Below are 8,296 nucleotides of genomic sequence, written 5' to 3'. Positions count from 1 at the left end.
CAGAAAGAGTCATTTGAGCTGTATTGTTGCTGTATTGTTGCCTCGATGTCTACTTTCAACTTTTCCTCAACCTATGCATGTACTGTTACTCATGTAGTTGACAGTGATTTCCCCTATGACTTATTTCAATAGCTTTTAAGAAGTAAACGGTCACACTGCATGTTCTTGCCATAAATACCTCCCTCCTTTTGTAAAATCTATCCCATTTATGTCGATGTATCTGTGGAAATGCTTTCAAGACACCCCAGATTTGAACTACAGTCGTGGTCAAAAGTTTTGAGAATGACACAAGTATTGGTCTTCACAAAGTTTGCTGCTTCAGTGTTTTTAGATATTTTTTGTCAGATGTTACTATGGGATACTGAAGTATAATTACAAGCATTCCATAAGTGTCAAAGGCTTTTATTGACAATTAAATTCAGTTTATGCAAAGAGTCAATATTTGCAGTGTTGACCCTTCTTTTTCAAGACCTCTGCAATCCACCTTGGCATGCTGTCAATTAACTTCTGGGCCACATCCTGACTGATGGCAGCACATTCTTGCAAAATCAATGCTTGGAGTTTGTCAGAATTTGTTTTTTGTTTGTTTTTGTCAATGGGATTAAGGTCTGTGGAGTTTCCTGGCCATGGACCCAAAATGTCGATGTTTTGTTTCCTGAGCCACTTAGTTATCACTTTTGCCTTATGGCAAGGTGCTCCATCATGCTGGAAAAGGCATTGGTCGTCACCAAACTGTTCTTGGATGGTTGGGAGAAGTTGCTCTCGGAGGATGTGTTAGTACCATTCTTTATTCATGGCTGTGTTCTTAGGCAAAATTGTGAGTGAGCCCACTCCCTTGGCTGAGAAGCAACCCCACACATGAATGGTCTCAGGATGCTTTACTGTTGGCATGACACAGGACTGATGGTAGCGCTCACCTTGTCTTTTCCGGACAAGCTTTTTTCCAGATGTCCCAAACAATCGGAAAGGGGATTCATCAGAGAAGATTCCTTTACCCCAGTCCTCAGCAGTCCAATCCCTGTTCCTTTTGCAGAATATCAGTCTGTCCCTGATGTTTTTCCTGGAGAGAAGTGGCTTCCTCGCTGCCCTTCTTGACACCAGGCCATCCTCCAAAAGTCTTTGCCTCACCGTGCGTGCAGATTAACTCACACCTGCCTGCTGCCATTCCTGAGCAAGCTCTGCTCTGGTGATGCCCCGATCCCGCAGCTGAATCAACTTTAGAAGACAGTCCTGGCGCTTGCTGGACATTCTTGGGTGCCCTGAAGCCTTCTTCACAACAATTGAACCTCTCTCCTTGAAGTTCTTGATGAGCCGATAAATGGTTGATTTAGGTGCAATCTTACTAGCAGCAATATCCTTGCCTGTGAAGCCCTTTTTGTGCAAAGCAATGATGACGGCACATGTTTCCTTGCAGGTAACCATGGTTAACAGAGGAAGAACCATGATTTCAAGCACCACCCTCCTTTTAAAGCTTCCAGTCTGTTATTCTAACTCAATCAGCATGACAGAGTGATCTCCAGCCTTGTCCTCGTCAACACTCTCACCTGTGTTAACGAGAGAATCACTGACATGATGTCAGCTGGACCTTTTATGGCAGGGCTGAAATGCAGTGGAAATGTTTCTTTGGGATTAAGTTCATTTTCATGGCAAGGAGGGACTTTGCAATTAATTGCAATTCATCTGATCACTCTTCATAACATTCTGGAGGATATGCAAATTGCCATCATAAAAACTGAGGCAGCAGACTTTGTGAAAGTTTATATTTGTGTCATTCTCAAAACTTTTGACCACGACTGTACACGGCCATGTCTCATAGCTGCCTGTGTGAAATGTTTATGGAAATGCAGCTTCACTACCGACCAATTGCGTTTCAGCTTTAAACCTTCACTCAAAGTCTTCATCCTGAATAACACCCAATTCCCTCTGGTCAAACGTAGTGCACTATATGGGGAATAGGGTGCCATTTGCGATGCATCCAAAGATACGGCTGCATGCTGCGATGTCATGCAATGAGTGAGCGTATAAGCTAATGATCCATCATGTATGACATTCCTGGGAGTGTGTAAACTTACATTTTGTATTACCACATTACTTTTGTATGTTCTCTATAGTTATGTACTTGAAAATGTATCAATTGACCAATTCAGCACATTTGGGCAGACTTGATACAAAATATTCCAGTATTGCGATGCTTCACTGGATCAATCTGAAACTTTGCACACACACTGCACCTAAACTGCAATATTATATTGTGGCCTTCTCTTGCATTTCAAAGATGATGGAACAAAACCCCCCCAAAAAACATGTTTTTTTGTTTGTATTATCTTTTACCAGATCTAATGTGTTAAATTCATTAATTTCACATTTCAACAAACTTAAAAGTGTTTCCTTTCAAATGGTATCAATAATATGCATATTCTTGCTTCAGGTCCGGGGAAGGTAAAGAGGGTGACTAAAAATGCAGTAATTTGAAGAGGTCAAACAACATCAACACTACTAGTCTGAGTCACTCCCCATCAGGGAAATTAGATCACTGTCTCGTTCACACTCTTTACTCATACTATTAATCCAACGCAGTAAAAAGAATAGATCCCCCAACCAATTCCCCCAATCCTTCTGTCTCCATCCCAAATGGCACCCTACATAGTTCATTACTTTTGACCAGAGCCCTGTGGGGACTGGTCAAAAGTAGAGCACTAATAATGGGAATAGGGTGCCATTTGTGACGCACATCATCTCTCTATGGCTGCGTTTAAACAGGCAGCCCAATTCTAATATTTTTTCAGCTAATTTGTATTTTCAAAATACCTGACATTAGTGAACAAAATATCAGAATTGCGCTGCTTGTCTAAACGCAGCCTTTATAGCTCAGGTGATCTCAGTCTTCCCTCACTTCATCTGAATAAGTCACATGGCAGATAATACTAGCAGGGCCAGGGTTTTGACTAGAAAGGTTACAGCTTTTGTAGCAGGTTAGGAGAACTTACGCAAAGGGTTAGGATAATTAACGTAGCAGGTTAGGAGAATTATGTTAAGGTTAGGAAAAGGGTTAGGGTTAGCTAAAATGCAAAGAAAATCAACTTTTGACGTCAATTTGACAAAAGCTGTATCCTTTCTAGCCATGACCCAGTGCCAGTGGGTTTGTGTTGGTGAATGCACTGACATGTCACTCAAAGATAACATCACAGAAACTACCCTTCCCCTCCGCATATATAGCTTAGTGGCCAATTCTCAAAAAGGGCTTTCGTTTTTGAGATACCCCTACCCAAGGTATAACAAAGCACGCTAAACTCAAAAAGTGCTGAATAATGCCTGGCTGAAGGGGGGATGGGCCACATAAACTAATGTAATCCTATATTGCAAGCTCTGATTTTGCTAACAGTTGGAATACAAGTATAGTCTGTTGTCTGCCCTAAATACGCACCAAAAACCATTAGGATATCTTAATGCATCTTGGAAATATAGACCTGTAAACACAGAGTTAAAATAGGTAGGAATATATACTATGAATATTTATGATGAATGTATGTACGCTTTACGTTTACATTTACATTTACATTTATGTCATTTAGCAGACGCTCTTATCCAGAGCGACTTACAAATTGGTGCATTCACCTTATAGCCAGTGGGATAACCACTTTCCAATTGTATTTTAATTGTATTTTTTTTTTTAAGGGGGGGTAGAAGGATTACTTTATCCTATCCCAGGTATTCCGTAAAAATGTCTCCGGAAGGTGGTGAGTGACTCCGCTGTCCTGGCGTCGTGAGGAAGCTTGTTCCACCATTGGGGTGCCAGAGCAGCGAACAGTTTTGACTGGGATGAGCGGGAACTGTGCTTCCGCAGAGGTAGGGGAGCCAGCAGGCCAGAGGTGGATGAACGCAATGCCCTCGTTTGGGTGTAGGGACTGATCAGAGCCTGAAGGTACGGAGGTGCCGTTCCCCTCACAGCTCCGTAGGCAAGCACCATGGTCTTGTAGCAGATGCGAGCTTCAACTGGAAGCCAGTGGAGTGTGCGGAGGAGCGGGGTGACATGAGAGAACTTGGGAAGGTTGAACACCAGACGGGCTGCGGCATTCTGGATGAGTTGTAGGGGTTTAATGGCACAGGCAGGGAGCCGTACTTCGTACTCTCCGAATGTTGTAGAGCATGAACCTACAGGATCGGGTCACCGCCTTGATGTTAGCGGAGAACGACAGGGTGTTGTCCAGGGTCACGCCAAGGCTCTTCGCACTCTGGGAGGAGGACACAACGGAGTTGTCAACCGTGATGGCGAGATCATGGAACGGGCAGTCCTTCCCCGGGAGGAAGAGCAGCTCCGTCTTGCCAAGGTTCAGCTTGAGGTGGTGATCCGTCATCCACACTGATATGTCTGCCACACATGCAGAGATGCGATACACCACCTGGTTATCAGAAGGGGGAAAGGAGAAGATTAGTTGTGTGTCGTCTGCGTAGCAATGATAGGAGAGGCCATGTGAGGATATGACAGAGCCAAGTGACTTGGTGTATAGCGAGAATAGAAAAGGGCCTAGAACTGAGCCCTGGGGGACACCAGTGGTGAGAGCACGTGGTGCGGAGACAGCTTCTCGCCACGCCACTTGGTAGGAGCGACCGGTCAGGTAGGACGCAATCCAAGAGTGAGCCGCGCCTGAGATGCCCAGCTCGGAGAGGGTGGAGAGGAGGATCTGATGGTTCAGAGTATCAAAGGCAGCAGACAGGTCTAGAAGGACAAGAGCAGAGGAGAGAGAGTTAGCTTTAGCAGTGCGGAGAGCCTCCGTGACACAGAGAAGAGTAGTCTCAGTTGAATGACCAGTCTTGAAACCTGACTGGTTTGGATCAAGAAGGTCATCCTGAGCGAGATAGCAAGAGAGTTGGCTAAAGACGGCACGCTCAAGAGTTTTGGAGAGAAAAGAAAGAAGGGATACTGGTCTGTAGTTGTTGACATCGGAGGGATCGAGTGTTGATTTTTTGAGAAGGGGTGCAACTCTCGCTCTCTTGAAGACGGAAGGGACATAGCCAGCGATCAAAGATGAGTTGATCAGCGAGGTGAGGTAAGGGAGAAGGTCACCGGAGATGGTCTGGAGAAGAGAGGAGGGGATAGGGTCAAGCGGGCAGGTTGTTGGGCGGCCGGCCGTCACAAGTCGTAAGATTTTATCTGGAGAGAGAGGGGAGAAAGAAGTCAAAGCATAGGGTAGGGCAGTGTGAGCAGGACCAGCAGTGTCATTTGACTTAACAAACGAGGATCGGATGTCGTCAACCTTCTTTTCAAAATGGTTGACGAAGTCATCCACAGAGAGGGAGGAGGGGGGGGAGGGGGAGGAGGATTCAGCAGGGAGGAGAAGGTGGCAAAGAGCTTCCTAGGGTTAGAGGCAGAGGCTTGAAATTTAGAGTGGTAGAAAGTGGCCTTAGCAGCAGAAACAGATGAAGAAAATGTAGAGAGGAGGGAGTGAAAAGATGCCAGGTCCGCAGGGAGTCTAGTTTTCCTCAATTTCCGCTCGGCTGCCCGGAGCCCTGTTCTGTGAGCTCGCAATGAGTCATCAAGCCACGGAGCTGGAGGGGAGGACCGAGCCGGCCGGGAGGATAGGGGACATAGAGAGTCAAAGGATGCAGAACGAAAGGAGAGGAGGGTTGAGGAGGCAGAATCAGGAGATTGGAGGGAGAAGCATTGAGCAGAGGGAAGAGATGATAGGATGGAAGAGGAGAGAGTAGCGGGAGAGAGAGAGCGAAGGTTGCGACGGCGCATTACCATCTGAGTAGGGGCAGAGTGAGTAGTGTTGGAGGAGAGCGAGAGAGAAAAGGATACAAAGTAGTGGTCGGAGACATGGAGGGGAGTTGTATTGAGATTAGTAGAAGAACAGCATCTAGTAAAGATGAGGTCAAGCGTATTGACTGCCTTGTGAGTAGGGGGGGACGGTGAGAGGGTGAGGTCAAAAGAGGAGAGGAGTGGAAAGAAGGAGGCAGAGAGAAATGAGTCAAAGGTAGACGTAGGGAGGTTGAAGTCCCCCAGAACTGTGAGGGGTGAGCCATCCTCAGGAAAGGAACTTATCAAGGCGTCAAGCTCATTGATGAACTCTCCAAGGGAACCTGGAGGGCGATAAATGACAAGGATGTTAAGCTTAAATGGGCTACTGACTGTGACAGCATGGAATTCAAATGAGGAGATAGACAGATGGGTCAGGGGAAAAATAGAAAATGTCCACTTGGGAGAGATGAGGATTCCTGTGCCACCACCCCGCTGACCAGATGCTCTCGGGGTATGCGAGAACACATGGTCAGACGAGGAGAGAGCAGTAGGAGTAGCAGTGTTTTCAGTGGTAATCCATGTTTCCGTCAGCGCCAAGAAGTCGAGGGACTGGAGGGTAGCATAGGCTGAGATGAACTCTGCCTTGTTGGCAGCAGAACGGCAGTTCCAGAGGCTGCCTGAGACCTGGAACTCCACGTGGGTGGTGTGTGCAGGGACCACCAGGTTAGAGAAGCAGCAGCCACGCGGTGTGAGGCGTTTGTATAGCCTGTGCGGAGAGGAGAGAACAGGGATAGACAGAGGCATAGTTGACAGGCTACAGAAAATGGCTACAATAATGCAAAGGAGATCGGAATGAAATGAACTAAACATCTGGGAAAGGAGAGAGCGGGGCCTCCCTCACCACAACACCCAAATATAACTCTCCCAACTTCCACCTCAGAAACTATAATTGTTGTAAACTACAGCAGTTCAATGTTTTCTAGGAATAGACTAACTTAGTTTTTTCAGCTAGCTAACTTGGTACAGTATTCTTCCGTGAAAATCGTCCAGGGCACCTAGTCATAAGATGCCACAGCCAGCTAGCATGCCGGACTCCAACAACAAGGTTTAGCACCAATACTCGGCCACAACAAACCACCAGTGTGTCAACACGCCAAGCAGATCATTTGTGTCTGTGTCTAACGTTGTGAGTTAGTCCCGACAGCTTGAGCGAGTCCGTCGTCAACTTATTCAGCCAGTTAGTTAGCTAGAATAGTTAGCATACTAGCTAGCCATTGCTTTCAGACAAAGAAGAAACCCCTCCTTTTACGGCACGAACACACAGAGAGAGCCAAGCTAACGTTAACTAGTCACCCATGTCCCGAATTACTTGAACGACTCTGGCTTCCAATATGTAAAAACAAAACACAAATGTAGGTTATAACTTACCCCTAGCAGCTACTGTTAGCTAGCCAAGTGCAAAGCTAGCCACTGAATTGACTCAGCCAGTTCGCGTCTGTTCACTAGGTCGTTCCAGCTATTGTTTACTAGTAGCTATCCAGGTAGCAACAAGCTAGCTAAATTTCAAGCACAGTAGCCACTTACTACCTAACGTTAACGGTTCAGACAATGAGGTTAGAAAACAGCTGAATGGTAGGCATTATTGTATGTAATTATTGTAGGCAGCCAGCTGGCGTAATTACAGGCACTCTCAGGCGTGAAACAACTATACCATTGCTAATAGTTGCCAGTAGCTACCCGCCAGCTAGTCCAGGTAGTGGGTTAGCTAGCTAGCTTCGTGCTTCACCGGGCTCAGCCGAATACAATACTAACCTACAATAATTACATACAACAACCCACGATAACTAACTACAATACCTAACTACAATCTAAATACATAGTTTAAGCTTTACTCGACAAAGCCCAAACTATGTATAAAGCCAAGCTTACCCGACGACCTCACCCGACAACCTCCTCTCCTCTCCTCCAGAGTTGCCTCTACGTTTTGGTAGCTGATTAACAGACAACATTCCAAGTCAGTTTTTGCTCTGAGTCAGTGCTGTATGGTTGTACCTGATAAAAATACATACAGTGGGGAGAACAAGTATTTGATACACTGCCGATTTTGCAGGTTTTCCTACTTACAAAGCATGTAGAGGTCTGTAATTTTTATCATAGATACACTTCAACTGTGAGAGACAAAAATCCAGAAAATCACATTGTATGATTTTTAAGTAATTAATTTGCATTTTATTGCATGACATAAGTATTTGATCACCTACCAACCAGTAAGAATTCCGGCTCTCACGGACCTGTTCGTTTTTCTTTAAGAAGCCCTCCTGTTCTCCACTCATTACCTGTATTAACTGCACCTGTTTGAACTCGTTACCTGTATAAAAGACACCTGTCCACACACTCAATTAAACAGACTCCAACCTCTCCACAATGGCCAAGACCAGAGAGCTGTGTAAATTGTAGAACTGCACAAGGCTGGGATGGGCTACAGGACAATAGGCAAGTAGCTTGGTGAGAAGGCAACAACTGTTGGCGCAATTATTAGAAAATGGAAAAAGTTCA

The sequence above is a fragment of the Coregonus clupeaformis genome, unplaced genomic scaffold (assembly GCF_020615455.1).
Source record: "Coregonus clupeaformis isolate EN_2021a unplaced genomic scaffold, ASM2061545v1 scaf0110, whole genome shotgun sequence".
Classification (NCBI taxonomy): domain Eukaryota; kingdom Metazoa; phylum Chordata; class Actinopteri; order Salmoniformes; family Salmonidae; genus Coregonus; species Coregonus clupeaformis.
Note: the sequence above shows the minus strand (reverse complement) of the source record.